Source organism: Triticum aestivum, chromosome 2B (genome assembly GCF_018294505.1).
Source record: "Triticum aestivum cultivar Chinese Spring chromosome 2B, IWGSC CS RefSeq v2.1, whole genome shotgun sequence".
In the NCBI taxonomy this organism is placed as follows: Eukaryota; Viridiplantae; Streptophyta; class Magnoliopsida; order Poales; family Poaceae; genus Triticum; species Triticum aestivum.
The window spans coordinates 16,228,217-16,245,146 of NC_057798.1; positions in this window are offsets into that span (position 1 = coordinate 16,228,217).

Here is a 16,930-nt window from a genome sequence, read left to right on the forward strand (position 1 = left end):
ATTAGTATATACTAATGGCGCACCACATGACAGGTGCGCCATTAGTGTCCATCTCATCTATAGCCCTTTTCCTAGTAGTGTGTGCATCCAACTCGCTTGCTCATGAAGACCTAGGGCATTTGAGGAAGCCCACCGTAGGAATATACAAGCCAAGTTCTATAATGAAAAATCCCCACTAGTATAAAAAGACAACTTATGAGACTCACTACATGAAGAACAAGGTGCTACTTTGAAGCACAATATATGAGACTCACTACATGAAGAACAAGGTGCTACTTTGAAGCACAAGTGTGGAAGAGATAGTAGCATTGCCCTTTTTATTTTTTATATATACTTTTTTGGGGGCCTTTCTTTTTTTTCTTTTCGCTTTCTCATTTTTTTTGTTTTTGTTTGGGCAATGCTCTAATAATGATGATCATCACACTTCTATTGATTACAACATAAGGATTACAACTCGAAACTTAGAACACTATATGACTCTATATGAATGCCTCCGGCGGTGTACCGGGATGGTGCAATGAATCAAGAGTGACATTTATGAAAGATAATGCATGGTGGCTTTGCCACAAATACGATGTCAACTACATGATCATGCAATGGCAATATGACAAAAGTAATTTATGTCACGATGATGATGATGGAAGTTGCATGGCAATATATCTCGGAATGGCTATGGAAATGCCATGATAGGTAGGTATGGTGGCTGTTTTGAGGAAGATATAAGGAGGTTTATGTGTGATAGAGCATATCGTATCACGGGGTTTGGATGCACCGGCGAAGTTTGCACCAACTCTCAAGGTGAGAAAGGGCAGTGCACGGTACCGAAGAGGCTAGCAAAGGCGGAAAGGTGAGAGTGCATATAATCCATGGACTCAACATTAGTCAAAAGAACTCATATACTTATTGCAAAAATTTAGAAGTCATAAAAAATCAAGTACTACGCGCATGCTCCAAGGGGGATAGATTGGTAGGAAAAGACCATCGCTCGTCCCCGACCGCCACTCATAAGGATGCACAAGCCAGGTACACTTCATGTTTCGAATTTGTTACACAACTTTAACCATACGAAAATGCTACGGGACTAGCAAACTTCAACACAAGCATTCTTTGAATTCATAATCACCCAACTAGCACGACTTTGATATTATCACCTCCATATCTCAAAACAATTATCAAGCATCAAACTTATCTTAGTATTCAACGCACTCAAAAGAAAGTTTCACATATCTTGAATACCAAGTATATTAACATTAAGCAAATTACCATGCTATTAACGACTCTCAAAATAATCTAAGTGAAGCATGAGAGATCAATAGTTTCTTTAAAACAAATCCACCACCGTGCTCTAAAAGATCTAAGTGAAGCACTATGAGCAAAACTATCAAGCTCAAAAGATATAAGTGAAGCACATAGAGTATTCTAGCAAATTCCAATTCATGTATGACTCTCTCAAAAGGTCTGTACAGCAAGGATGATTGTGGTAGACTAACAAGCAAATACGCAAATAATACAAGACGCTCCAAGCAAAACACATATCATGTGGTGAAAAAAATTATAGCTCCAAGTAAATTACCGATGGAAGTAGACGAAAGAGGGGATGCCTTCCGGGGCATCCCCAAGCTTTGACTTTTTGGTGTCCTTGGATTATCTTGGGGGTGCCATGGGCATCCCCAAGCTTAGGCTCTTGCCACTCCTTGTTCCATAATCCATCAAAAGAATTCACCCAAAACTTGAAAACTTCACAACACAAAACTCAATAGAAATCTCGTGAGCTCCGTTAGAGAAAGAAAACAAAAGACTACTTCAAGGTACTGTAATGAGCTCATTCTTTATTTATATTGGTGTTAAACCTACTGTATTCCAACTTCTCTATGGATTATAAACTATTTTATTAGCCATAGATTCATCAAAATAAGCAAACAACACACGCAAAACAGAATCTGTCAAAAACAGAACAGTCTGTAGTAATCTGTAACTAACGCAAACTTCTGGAACTCTTAAAATTCTACCAAAATAGGAAGTCCTGTACAATTTATTTATTGAACAGAATCAAAAAGCATCAGCACAAAATAACCTTTCTGTGATTTAACAAAATTATATTCGTGCGCGCAAAGTTTCTGTTTTTCAGCAGAATCAAATCAACTATCATCGTATGTTATCCTATAGGTTCTACTTGGCACAAACACTAATTAGAAGATAAAACCACATCCAAACAGAGGCTAGATGTATTATTTATTCCTAAACAGAAGCAAAAAAAAAATTTGGGTTGCCTCCCAACAAGCGCTATCGTTTAACGCCCCTAGCTAGGCATAAAAGCAAGGATAGATCTAGGTATTGCCATCTTTGGTAGGCAATGCTTCAATGAGGCATCTACCTCTTTTAGAATTTTCTTTCTTTCTAGTAATTGTCAAATTTTCAGGCAAAAGATCGAAAAATTCATCTATAGCAAAAGGTTCCTTAATGATTGTAAAAAGATTGGGATGAACACTTATAGATTTAAGATCCGCAGTTTCCTTACTAGGTGATTCACCCTTATTCTTAGGAACATAAGTAAGCTTAGTATTTTTAGTAGACGAACTTGGACTGTTTTGTACAGAAGAAAAAGCGGTTCCCAGGTTGGTTATGATACCCTCAAGTTTATCGATTCTTGTGGAATCTAGATTTATTTTCTCATTAACTATGGGTTCTTTTTCTTTAATATTTTTCAAAGTCATTCCTACCTTAGATCCATATTGGGTAATTTGATTGTGGATCTTTTTATCAAGATTTTCAATTGATTCAAGGGTAGCAACTTTATTCTCAATAATTTCAAGTCTTTGCATAACATGCTCCAAAGTTAATATAGTCCCATTAATCAAAAGAGGTGGTGAGCCAAATAAATCTATTAAAGCATTATAAGAATCAAAAGTATGGATACCCAAGAAATTCCCTCCGGTAATGGTATCAAGAATATATCTATACCTAGGATTAGCACCTACATAAAAATTACGAAGAAGAACTGAAGTAGATTGCTTCCTGGTAGATCTATTTTGAGCATTGCAAATTCTATACCAAGCGTCTTTTAGATTTTCTCCCTCCCTTTGCTTAAAATTTAGAACTTCATTTTCGGGAGATAACAGAGAAGATATGAGACTATTCATGACGACAAGCAAGCAAACTAACATGCGAGCAAACAAACAGACGAGGAAAAAGGCAAACGGGAAAGGGAGGAGGAGATTGGGAAAGAGAGGGCGAATAAAACGGCAAGGGTGAAGTGGGGGAGAGGAAAACGAGAGGCAAATGGCAAATAATGTAATGCGAGAGATAGGGGTTGTGATGGGTACTTGGTATAGTTGACTTGCTTGCGTGAGCCTCCCCGGCAACGGCGCCAGAAATTCTTCTTGCTACCTCTTGAGCACTGCGTTGGATTTCCCCGAAGAGGAGACGATGATGCAGCAAAGTAGCGTAAGTATTTCCCTTAGTTTTTGAGAACCAAGGTATCAATCCAGTAGGAGACCACGCACAAGTCCCTCGTACCTACACAAAACGATAGCTCCTCGCAACCAACACAATTAGGGGTTGTCAATTCCTTCACGGTCACTTACGAGAGTGAGATCTGATAGAGATGATAAATAATATTTTTGGTATTTTTGGTATATAGATGCAAAGTGAAAAGTAAAAGGAAAAGTAAAAACAAAGCAATTAATAAAGTAATGGAGGTTGATATGATGAGAATAGACCTGGGGGCCATAAGTTTCACTAGTGGCTTCTCTCAAGAGCATAGATATTCTACGGTGGGTGAACAAATTACTGTTGGCAATTGATAGAATTGAGCATAATTATGAGTATATCTAGGTATGATCATGTATATAGGCATCACGTGCAAGACAAGTAGATTGAAATGATTCTGCATCTACTACTATTACTCCACTCAGCGACCGCTATCCATCATGCATCTAGAGTATTAAGTTAAAAACAGAGTAATGCCTTAAGCAAGATGACATGATGTAGAGGGATAAATTCATGCAATATGATAAAAAAACCCATCTTGTTATCCTCGATGGCAACAATACAATACGTGCCTTGCTGCCCCTTCTATCACTGGGAAAGGACACCGCAAGATTGAACCCAAAGCTAAGCACTTCTCCCATTGCAAGAACTACCAATCTAGTTGGCCAAACCAAAAGGATAATTCGAAGAGACTTCCAAAGATAAATCAATCATACATAAAAGAATTCAGATAAGATTCAAATATTGTTCATAGATAAGTTGGATCATAAACCCACAATTCATCGGTCTCAACAAACACACCGCAAAAAGAAGATTACATCGAATAGATCTCCATGAGAGAGGGGGATAACATTGTATTGAGATCCAAAAAGAGAGAAGAAGCTATCTAGCTACTAGCTATGGACCCGAAGGTCTTCGAAACACTGAAATAAGCAAAAAAAAATAGCAATTCTGGGATGGGCCTCCGGTTAATAGGTTAGTCCCAACAATAATATAAAAGTGGAAAATAAAGCCCAATATAGTCCAAAACAGTAGATAAAGTAGCATGGAGCAATCAAAAATTATAGATACGTTGGAGACGTATCACACCACGAGATGGACGATGGCGAGGCCTAGGAAGGGGACGACGGGGAACCGGGGAAGACGCGGCAGTGGAAGCCCGCGCGGAGAGTAGTACGAGGGTTCACTGGTTCGGCTGTGGTGTGTGGCTGCCGTCGCCGCAGGGCCTGGCCAACGGTGGGAATAGTAGGGGACGGTGAGGCCTCCGCGGCAGCACAACCGGCCACGGGAGGTAAGAGCATGCGGCACGACCAGCGCTGCTTTGGGCGGCTGGAGCAAGAACACCAGAGGTTGAAGAAGCACTACGGTCGTTGGATGGCCATCGTACGGTCACTGGAGCTAGTATCGTTCATATTGACTAAAGTTGACAAAGGCCCCCGTCCTAGTCAACTTAGTAGGCCCACAAGTCAGCCTCCCACCATGGTGGGTCCCAGCTAGTAGGGGGAGTATTCATTTTTTTGTGCGTAATAAGGAGGCACTTCCGGTGGGTCCGAGCTGACAGCTCGGGGAATGTTTTTTTCGCAAAATACGCTGGCCCGTTCGGTGGGTCCCAGCAGTCAGGGGGGAAACGTTTTTTTCGTGAAATAAGGTGGCCCGTCCGATGGATCCCAGCTGTTAGGTGGAGGAATCATTATTTTGCGCGTAATAAAGAGGCACTTCCTTGCGGCCGCCTGGACCCAGCTGTCAGCCTCTCCACGTACAGTACTCTTCCAATGGAAGTCGGTCGTTGACCATGTTGACCATGTCACACCGAGAGCACCAGGGCGGTGGTTTGGACGACGGTGAGGCCTAGGAAGGGGACAACACGGAGCCGGGGAAGACGCAGTAGTGGTAGCCCGCGCGGAGAGGAATACGAGTGTTCACTGGTTCGGCTGTGGTGTGAGGCTGCCGTCGCCGCAGAATAACAGGGGGGGTGGTTGAGTAGAGGGATGGCCTGGCCAGCAGTGGGAGTAGTACGGGGCGGTGAGGCCTCCGCGGCATCACAGCCGGCCACGGGAGGCAGGAGCACGCGAAACGACCGGCGCTGCTTTGGGTGGCTGGAGCAAGAAGATCAGAGGTTAAAGAAGCACTACGGCCATTGGATGGACATCGTACGATTACTGCAGCTAGAATCATTTATATTGACTAAGTTGACAAAGCCCTTGGTACGCGTCAACTTAGTAGGCCCACAGCTCGGATTTGGCAGAAAACATATAGCCCATTTGCGATTTGTAAGAAAGTACAGCCCATTTTTCAATTCTAATGGAATTTACTACAGCCCATTTACGGGTTTGTTAAAAGTACAACCCAACTTCTAGGTAGGACAATGATTAATAATTTTAAACAACTGCTCAAAATAGAATTAAAAAAAATCCCACATTTTGATGGGATCCGAAATTTTTTTATTCGAAATTTCTAGTCAGGTTAAATATAATTTCAAAATAAAGTTGTATCACGTTAAAATCCAACGAAATATTGTGCGCGCAACAAGTAATGAAATTAAAATTTCCAAATTCCAAAAATAATATATTTTTCAAACTAATTACGTGTTTGGTGCATAGTTATTGCCCAGTTATTATAATTACATCCCATTTATTATTTCTTAAAGTCCATATTCTTGTTAAGCTTAATGCATACCTCCTAGGAAACTTTGCAGCCCAGCGGGGCGGATAACAAGTTGACCCGGATATTGTGTACAACTGTGGCCCAGTTGCATTGCTGAGATGTTAAAAAAAGGCCTGTGTAGTACAATACAACCTAACATGGTTACTCAGCCCACATTCAGGGACGCCGGAAAGGCCCAAACAAGGCTTCTGTATAACTTTTTGAAGTCACTGAGATCAATTAATAACTTAAGAAAAAAGTTAGATTACAGTGGAACCTAATTAAAAGCTGTCACGAGCAAATAAATAATTCAACGGGTCCCACTTGTGCGTGTGCGCGTGTGTGTGCGCGCGCGCGCGTGTGTGTGTGTGTGAGAGAGAGAGAGATAGAGAGAGAGATCCATAGATCGATGCTCGTAAATACATCTTTCAGCCATATGCATTGCTGATGCTCAGTAAAAACTTATATAGTTGACACAATCATATAGAACATCATAGCACACTGAACTTGCATACAAAAATTTCACGCAGGCGGCACAATCAGGATGGAAGTAGTGGATCACTATGGGAAGGGCTATGTTGAAACCAACAAAGTCGTACATAACGGTTCATCGTCTTTATAAATAACAGGGAAGTATGTTGAATGTTGTGCAAAGAAATCAGACAGACAACACAATAAGTTCTGCTAGCACATTAAGTTGACGTACATCCCTTTCTAAAAAAAGTTCAGGTACAAAATTAGAACATGTCACAATCAAATGTACTGGCATATCAGTGCTTCAGACCCATACCTCGGATTTAACTAGTACTATCTGACAAGATTCAGTTGTTACCTCAAATTAGAGCACATCCAGGCAGCCAGCCCTGCCTCTTCTCCCAAAGAAGCAGTGGCCTCCACCGCGCGATGGAGTAGGCCTTGTGCCATCCATCATTCCGAGAAACACGGGGAAAGTCTCACGTTGACTCCTGTAATGGATGTCGTCAACGGACCCTGGCACCAGCGAGGGCGGCAGGACTTCGATTGATGGATTGACCACTTCTTCGACATGCACGAACACTCGATACAGGTACATCCCTAACGTGGTCCGCGGCGGCCTTGGTGGCGACGAATAGTACAACCCCGGTTCCTGCAGCGGTATCTCAACACCAATCACCTTCGGTATGGTGGACGGCTTCTTCATCCATGCCATAACCGTCAGAGCCCAGCTATCTGGAGGAACAAACATACTTATGAGCTCACCTCCGAGGTCGTTGATAAGCTCGTTCATGGACTCGCTGTTCCAAGTACGTCGAGGCATGCCGTGGAAGGTAAGCTTTGTTAAAAACTCAAGCTCAGAGGGCACCGAGCCCCATCCTGGGTGCCACCGATCAAAGCTCACCGGCACGCCATCATAGAACAAACGCAGGGAAGATTCAAACACACGACTGCAGTCGAAAGTTGTTCGGAACCTGATGAACAAATCAGCCGGTGGCGGACAGACTTCGACGAGCAAGTCACTTATTTGGATGCCGTGCGCAATGCCAAGGTCGTCCGGCAAGACGGGAGGCCGGTCGCCGTTGATGGTTACCATCAGCACTTTGCCGGCAAACTGGTCGTCAAGCGCCGACATGCCACTGTTGAGCGACAGCACGCAGTGACCGAAGGCAGGACGGACCTCAGTATCTCCGGCTCGGAGATCCGCGTTGATCGGCGACATGATAGTGCTCTTGAGTACAGGGAGTACAGGAGGGGGATTTGGGGGAACTGGAGTAGGAATCGAGATTCCAGAGGTGGGGGAGGGGCAGGAGACTGGGGATGAAAAGGTAGCATGAATTTTGAGCACGGACCAATATGCTCTCGGCACGCAAGCGCACGAAAATACCGGTGGCGCCCACATGTCGGCCTAAGAGTCCTTATACTTTATTTTTTGGAGAGCCCGGCCTTTTTTTTCCAGGATCTTTTGAGAGCCCGGCCTGAGAGTCATAATTGACTTGTTTGGCATTGCGTTACTACTCGTCCCATATTCAACGACACCTCACTGGGACAAACAAGTGTACATCATCGAAAACATAGTGAGATCAAATTATATAACTTGGAAAAAGGAGATATACTCTAAACACTAGAGAATGGGGATGCCCTCATTTAGCCCACCAGTAGTTCGAGACAATAAATAGTTCGAAACAACGATATATACAACATTCAAACACTGACTAGTGACTACTACTGACATAAACAACAAGACATGATAGTTCATAAGAAGTCTTGCTACACCACCAAAACGTACCCATCTGCAGCGCTCAGACTCTCGTGATCCAGACGAGAATAACATTCTAAACATAAGCAACTATTACATAGAAAGAGTGACATAGACGAGGATGACCAAATGACAAGGAATATGTGTAACAAAAGAAAGAACTACCCATCCAGAACCAGCAGCAAAGACAACAAAGTCATTCGAAGAGATGATCCAACACCATCATAATTTGCAGCCCCGCTTCAGCGACCAGTGATCCGGAGAAACCAGTACTCCACCCTTTCGATGCAATAGCCCAATTACCTATCAACCTGAAGGCTTGAACCACATCACTGCTTGTCGTAATTGAGACATCCAAGGATCAAAGTTAATCCGGATGCCTTTGTCATTTGCACCTTCTTTTGGCTGCAGGCTGTATTGTTGACAATCAGGGGAGTATGCTCTCGAACTCCTAGGGCTTGCCATGTAGACACAGTTTTCCATAGCAAATAGAGCCTCTCTGCCATCAAGGTCCTTGCCAACGGTGATCTCCTGGTTAATCGGATAATTGAGTCCGAGAAATAGAGAGTGTGAACCAAGGCTGTTTACCAGCCTCCAACTAAAAAAATCCTAAAGGCCCCAACAAGCTGGTATCCTTCTCATAGACGTAACAACCACTGTCCGGATACTCATGTATTACATGGTGCTTGTATACAGTGAGGTTTTTGTAATATAACTTTTCCGGCTCATGTGTCCGAATGATCATCAGTCTTTTGCCGTCGTGTGGTCGAGCGAGGAACAAGTTGTGCTTCTCTGTTTTTGGCAAAGGTGGTATAATTACAAAGGACAGTAACTGTAGGGACACTGCATCATATCAAAAAGGACAGGCATTGTTAATGTAAGATTATCATTGTTCAGAGTATGAGTAGGATAATGCAAGAAATAACATTGATATGTCCCTGTTGTAAATGGGAGGAAAATACAGGGAAATGTACACTGGGTTCGAAAATATAGAAGTGCCATGCATGGTTATACTCATGTTATCTCGCAATCGATTCTTCACAGGAAACTACCATGTCATGCATGTTATGTAATCATGTTCTATCCTCACAAACAAATTCTTCAAGGTAACTAATAGACCATGCATTGTTATATACTCGTGTTCTGTGGGCAAAATTTTTGTGGGGATATTATTCTAGTCATTGATTGCTGAAGGGCGAATATAGGTATGTACACATGGTAAGCATTGCAGGATTTCACTACTTCCAAATATAGAGTTCTCCATATGCACATTTACTTCCCTAATGTATGGTTAGATGAAACCAACAGTGTGGTGCATGTTTCTACATCATGAAAATGAGGAAACTAACATGGCCATTGATACACAGTCATATTTAGTAGTAGTATATAGATTACTGTAAAATAAGGATAATATCCATATATTCCTAACTGTTTGATTATTCAGGGTACAAATTGGCTGTAATGACATGGTCACAATCGCATGAATTAACTCATTCCAAATATAGCTGATTTACGGTGTCTCTAATATATTGCCATAGTTCTACTCAAATTCTGCTCAAACAGGGATATGCCAATCATCAAAAAAAGTTTAAACAGTGTCATGGCGTCATCATTAACATGAGATGGAAACAACTTACACGCGCCATCCCAGCAATACGTGGTGCCATCTTCTTTGTTGATCGTGTAGATGATGCCATTGTGTTCAATAGCATCACAAAAGTGTGTATCATCTTTGATGATGATCCACTGCGAGCCGAGTTGTCTCCAGCTAAAAAAGGCATCAACGTAAGGATAGGCGAGTCCGCGGTCGAACAAGGCAATTAGCTTGAAGTCTGCGTAATTCGCATGTCGTGTGGGTACTTGGCAGATTACAATCTTCTGCAAAACAAGGTCCGTCCAACTGACTTAGTAATCTAGATGACTTGGACCGTGATGGTAATACTCTATATAATCCAACGGAGGAAGGATAATCTCATGGGAGGTCTGGAAGTTCACGAGCACCAACTTTTTACCGTCTTCTCTGAAGGCAGCCATCCAGTGGGAGTTCATGCCGACCCAGTACATACCTGCCAAGAAGTTTCGGGAGATGGTGATCGGATCGATGTCGAGGGAAATGATGTACGGCGACACACTACATACCTGCAAAGAAGTTTTGACTAATGGAGATCGGATTGAAGTCGAGGGCATCATGCACGCCTCCGTATGATGGTGAGCCAATCTCGCAAGACCAGATAGCAGCAAGCAGGGTGTCTTGAAAAGCTTAGGCCTCGCTTTGACGATGGCCGTGTGCATGTCCCTCGAGCATGCAGGCAGCCGCAGGGCGGTCAACATATCCATACATGAACAATAGAGGTCGAGGATGTCACTGGGGAGATTGCTCCAATCGCGGCTCATATGGATGCTGCGCGGTTCGCGTTCGGCCATGGTGGAGTTTGGAAGGGGGCTTGATTTACGGGGGAGAAGGATGTCGGTGCTGGAGCGGCTAGCGAGCGAATAGTGGTAGTGGGGGAGGCGAGTGAGGCGAGGGTACACGGGGGCACAGTGAGATGGATACGGAGACGGAGACAGAGAAGGATATGGAGATGGAGTGGTGCTATGGGAGTAGAGAGGGAGACGAGGCGAGGAACCAATGTGCTATACAACGGCGGTGACAGACTGCACAGTGCATAGGGTGAGGCTGACTTTGGTAACCCGAACACGCCGCCTCGCCTGGACTAGTGTCAGGCGTAGGGTGTTGTCACTTCACTGTGAGGACCGGATGAATAGTATTTTGACCATCAAGTGTACCATAGTTGTACTACTACTACTATTACTAGTAGGAACATGAGTACTCCAGTATTGTATAGCGGAAATAGGTCTCCCGTGCTAGCCTGCCTGTTCACCTCATCGTTCAGGTATCATCCATATTGCGAGCAGAACCAAATTCTCGTGCATGCCCAATCAACGCCCTGCCGCGATGCACGCAGTGATCGTTCTGGTGCATCAAGGATGGCATACAGATCGTTCCACACTTGAGAAGAGGAAAAATGGTAAGGTAGAACGCGGCAGAAGAGGAAGAGAATGCTGGGGAACGAGGCTGGGAGGGGATCGAGCAGGAAGTTAATGCTCCACGCCTAAAGGTTTTGGGAAAACCTGATTTTCATAAGGTGACTTATACTCACCTAAACGGAGGGAGTATTCCTTAACCAGAGAATGTTGTGTCTCCCACTCACGGGCTCAAAAAAAAAGCTACGACACATTTTTTATCTGTTTGCATAGGTCCCACCTATCAGGAAGGATGGGCACGTACACGAACAAGTACGACTCCTCAGTCTACCCACATAGCCTTTTCGTTTAGTCTACCTAGCCGTCTAATCAACTGCCTGCACGCCACTTCTCCCATTTACTTCTCCATCAGGAACCGATTCGCCTCGGCTTCTTCACCTCCCCTTCGTCTTCATTTGCATCCAAACCCCACTGCATTCACATTGTTTTAACCTCTTTAAATAATCATCTACTACTTCAGTTAGACTAGCCATCTAATCCTAATTCTCCAAACCATAGCTCTCTGTTCCAGCGGTTCCAAATGGCGAAAGAGATCGAGATGCATGTTTTTAGCGTCGAACATGTCCTTGTCTTGCCACCGTCACCGTCCACTCAAGGTTTGTTTGGCAGTGGATCAACAATTTATCCAGCTCCCTCAAAAAGGTAGAGATGAGGGTCATCGGTCTCGACGCAGAGTACACGGAGCCTGCCCCTGGGAAGATCTAGCGCGCTGCCGTCCTTTGGCTGTGCCTCGAAGATGATGTTTTGGTGTACCACATCATACACTCTCCCTTCATACCAGGTGAGCTTCACGATTTCTTGTCTCAGGAGGACGTATACTTCTGTGGGGCAGCCATCGAAGGGGACAAACAGAAGCTGGAGCCATACAACCTTGATTTGAAAAGCATCGCTGACCTACAAACCAGAATCAAAATTCTTGTAGAAGATTGTGCTAAACAGACACCATCCCTATTCGACGTAGCAAATTTTGTGCTCGGTACAAATCTTCAGAAGGGTGACGAGACGGTGGCATTAAGGTCGTCTGGATGGGAGAATTATCCCTTGACGTACGAGCGGATAAAATATGCTGCCCTCGATGCCCATGTGAGTTTCGAGATAGCTGCAAGGTCCACAGAGCTTGTTGCGAAGCCATCTCCCACGGAGAATGAGAAAAAGAAGAAGAAGAAGAAGAAGAAGAAGAAGAAGAAGAAGAAGAAGAAGAAGAAGAAGAAGAAGAAGAAGAAGAAGAAGAAGAAGAAGAAGAAGAAGAAAACGCTGCACCAGCAGGAGGGCATTATGGATGGATGAACTATTTCCTCTCTTGTAAAAAAATTATTCCCTCTCAGTGTATATTGATATAGATGGACTATTTCGATGGTGTGCATGTCTTAGGAACAGAGTAGTAGCGTGGGTCCGCTTGACTATAAGGAACTATTTATCCGCATATATAGCTTTCTCTGCTACTCCTTCCAGTGATCGGTATACAGTGCATGTGTCCATAGACATGATAGCTTGTCCATGGAAGTTCAACTATGGCGACCATCACGTTTCATCTCGCGATTACCACGATGCCTCTCCAACCCACGGCACCACGCCCCCCGACGTGCGCCTCACCCTTCTCGGTCGCACCGCCCCTCTGCCTTTGTGTGCATGACATGTGGGCCACCTAAAATGCGGCGAGCATCAAGTTTCTACCACAGCCACCCGCGATTCCCACGACGCCGCTCGAACCCATGTAACCACACGTCCCCCGACCTGCAGCTCACCCCTCTTGGCCCCACTGCCCCTCTGCCTTTGGGAGCATTACATGTGGACCAGTCACCTATCGGGTCCACATGTTATTGACTTAAAGGTATGTGTAGTAAGGCGCTGAAGCTCAGTCCCGACGGTCCTTAGAGGGAAATGTAACTCCTGCGCCAGGAATTGTGGTGCTCCCGCAGCACAAACTCGTGCCAAACTCAAGATTTGTTTCTTTACTATACATGCACGCAACGATTTAATGGACATTGTAATCTCAACATGTGATGGGGAGCTCTAAGTTTGAATTTGAAACTTATAAAACGAAAAGATTCAAAACAAATAAACTTGGAGAGAGGGAGTATATCGTAGGATGTGTCCCATACAAAATAAGTCCCCTGGTTTGTCACCGCGAAGATGCGGTTAGAATGGAGCACAGCGTATTCCTACTCGTACGGCAACAAATCGGCCGCAGACAGCATGGTCCGCCTTTGACCGCCATGTGCAAGGTTCGTGCTATCTTTTATTCAATCTCACCGTGGTTCCATCGTACCAATTCATGCGGTGGCCTGTTGCATGGCTGATCCCAATGTTGGACAAAGGTTCTACGGGAACGGTGTCACCGTTGTAAATGTTGTGCAAAGTGATGTTGGTACCCTCCCGTACATATGCAAGCCAATCTCCACTTGCACCGAGCCTAGCCTGTGAAACAGTGGGCAGGGGGGAATTAGGAAATAGACACGGAAGTAGTCTTTAGAATGCATTTACTACGTGATCAAACTCATCTTACCTGCTCATCGGAGGAAATCCGAGTGCCCCTCAACGTCGGCATCTCAAGGGGCGTCAACTTGCAACTACGGCCACGCCGCGCTGGAGAGACCCCCAAGGAAACATCCTCGTGCGTTCCATGGAACATCAAGATGCATTTGTATGAGTAGTTTATTTTGTGAGAGAAAATGATGAACGCGGGAAGGCCTGTAGAGATAGAGATGGACACTACTACTACCAATGTGCTGGCCCGTGCGTTGCAATGGATCCAAACTAGTAGAATAATACTTGTTCACGTGCTTGAAATATAAACACTCTAGTTTTGATATACATGTGTCAGCAGACACGACAGCTTGTCCATGGAAGTTGAACCACAACGACCATCATGTTTCTTGTTTCTACCACTGCCACACCCACACGCAATTCCCATGACGCCGCTCCAACCCACGGCACGACGTCCCCCGATGTGGACATGGATCCTCTGACGTGGCTATCACTGCCTTGCCCTGCCTTTCCTTCGCTGATAGGTGGGACCCACGCTTATGGGTCCCACATGTCAGTGACAGAATGGTAGGATTGTTCGTGCCCCTCATCCCTCTCGGCCCCACCGCTCCTCTGCCTTTGTGTGTATGACATGCGGGCCAGTTGAACTGCGGCGACCATCAACTTTCTACCACAGACACACCCGATTGGACGTGGTTTGCCTACTCCACTGCTGTGCTCCGATCCGTACTCCCGCACCATCGAATTTTCATCCAGCGGCTATGACACATTTCGTGCCAGGCATCAATCCTCAGCTGGAGTACTTATGTACTATAGGTAGTACCCGCCGGTGTGGCCATCTACGCCTCGTAACGCCCCGATCCCCAGCTGTGGTACCCTCGCCATGGCCACGCCACCACCGGCCGGTTCATCTCGAACGAGTGAGTCGCGAACCACGCCACCACCATGAGAATGACATCTGGGCCAGCCGCATTTAAGGCCCACATGTCATTGACTCATAGGCCGGGCACTAAGCCACTGAAGTTCGGTCCCGTGGGCCCCGAGAGGAAAATGTAACTCCTGCGGCAGGCCTTGTGGTGCTCCCGCAGTACGAGCTCGTGCCAAAACTGGAATTTGTTTCTTACTACTTCTAGTACTAGTTGTAAGGTACACGTGCATTGCACACATGAGATTCTGGTGGTTTGTGCATTATGCTACTACATGTGGAGTTTTATGGATTCTAACATGTGGCAAAATTTGGTGGAATGTAAGGTTAGGCAAGTTTGATTAACTTAGGCGAGTGTTTGGTTCAAGCCACACCTTAGGCAAGCCACACTGGCCCCACATGACATACACACAAAAAATATGGCAAGATTCCCTTAGCCTTGCCAACTTGTGGCAAAATTGGGTGGAATGTAAGGTTAGGCAAGTTTGATTAACTTAGGTGAGTGTTTGGTTCAAGCCACACCTTAGACAAGCCCCACTGGCCCCACATGACGTACACACAAAAAATGTGGCAATATTCCCTTAGGCTTGCCAACTTGTGGCTCTCATTTTGAAGAACTTATTAATAACTTTGCCTAAGCTTAGTTGTGGCAAAGTTAGTCATGAATTAAGTTCAACCATGGAGTCTTCTAGATTATACATGTGGCAGAATCCGGCGGATGATATCCAATGGAGAATAGTGCTCGGATTTGCCATCTTTGTACCGTCGGATTGGCTTCATCCAACGACCAACTTTCAAAGTTTTTCACACACTATATAGGGGGTATAGATGTGACGGTCCGTTGCAATGGATCCAAAGTATATCTATTTAGTGGAGTGCACTCTAAACACATTATCTAATTATTTTTCTCTAACCTTCCGTAGCCATGCAACCAAGCCACATAAGCTTCATGGGTGCCCCCCACATCATATTATTCATACTACGTTGATTGAAAAAAAGATAAATCACCCAAAACAAGATCTTCTCGTTTTTGTTCCTATGATGTTGTGCCGTGCACGTATCTACTAGTTGTATAGTGGCAGTACTAGTAATATAATAGTATTACGAGTACAAACTTGGTAGGAGTAGTACTAGTACGGAATGCTCCTACTCTATGAACGAGCCCCGTTTGACACAAAATTTCTTGGTTTCCGTGCTACAGCTAGATCTTCCCCTTGTTTCTGTTTTCCAACCCGGCGGTGGGCGGGGTGTCGGTTTGCTCAACGGGCGGTCCCACATGAAAGTGAAAATACTAGGCACAGGGGCGGAGCTACGTGAGGGCCAACACGTGCCCTGGCCCGCCCAACCTAGTAGGATTTTCGTAGTTGTACATCCAGTTTTGAGGCATGGAACGTTAATGCAAGGGTAATTTCTATAGCCTGGCTAGACTGGCACGCCCAACGTTTTGCTTCAAGCTCTGCCACTGCGAGGCAACACGCCTTCCCTAAGCCATGTGTCGTGGCAGACGGGCCGTGTTGTACTCCCGATTCCCGGGCATGTTGGGGTGCGACGCGAACGTGGCAGGCCTTTTCCTTTTACTAGCAATGTGCCCGTGCGTTGCGACGGATCCAAAGTAGTAGAATAGTAGTATTTGTTCACAAACTTGAAAGAAATCACTATTGTTTTGATATACTACTAATATATTACTCCCTCCGTACCTAAATTTTTGTCTTTTTTGAGATTTCAAATGGACTATCACATACGGATTATATAGACATATTCTAGTGTTTCTAGCAAGATGCCCGCGCGTTACACGAAGTTGATGGAAAAGTTAAGCACAACTTATAAATTGATGGATGGAGTACTAGTTACAGTGATGCATATAATTAAGCAAAGGGATTGCAAATGTCGGTATTGACTGGAACGAGAATGCAACAACATAATAAGAATTAAGGCCATGATGATGCAATCGGAGTGGTGGTTACAGAAGGCAAGAAGAAAGATGGATCCACGAACGTACGACCTCCTCCTCCTTAACTTAGTGCGCTGGGCCACTGACCGACGGCTAAGGAGCGCCGGCTTTTGTGGCGATGTCGAGGTGCTTCTCAACAAAGACATCCAAGGCTTCC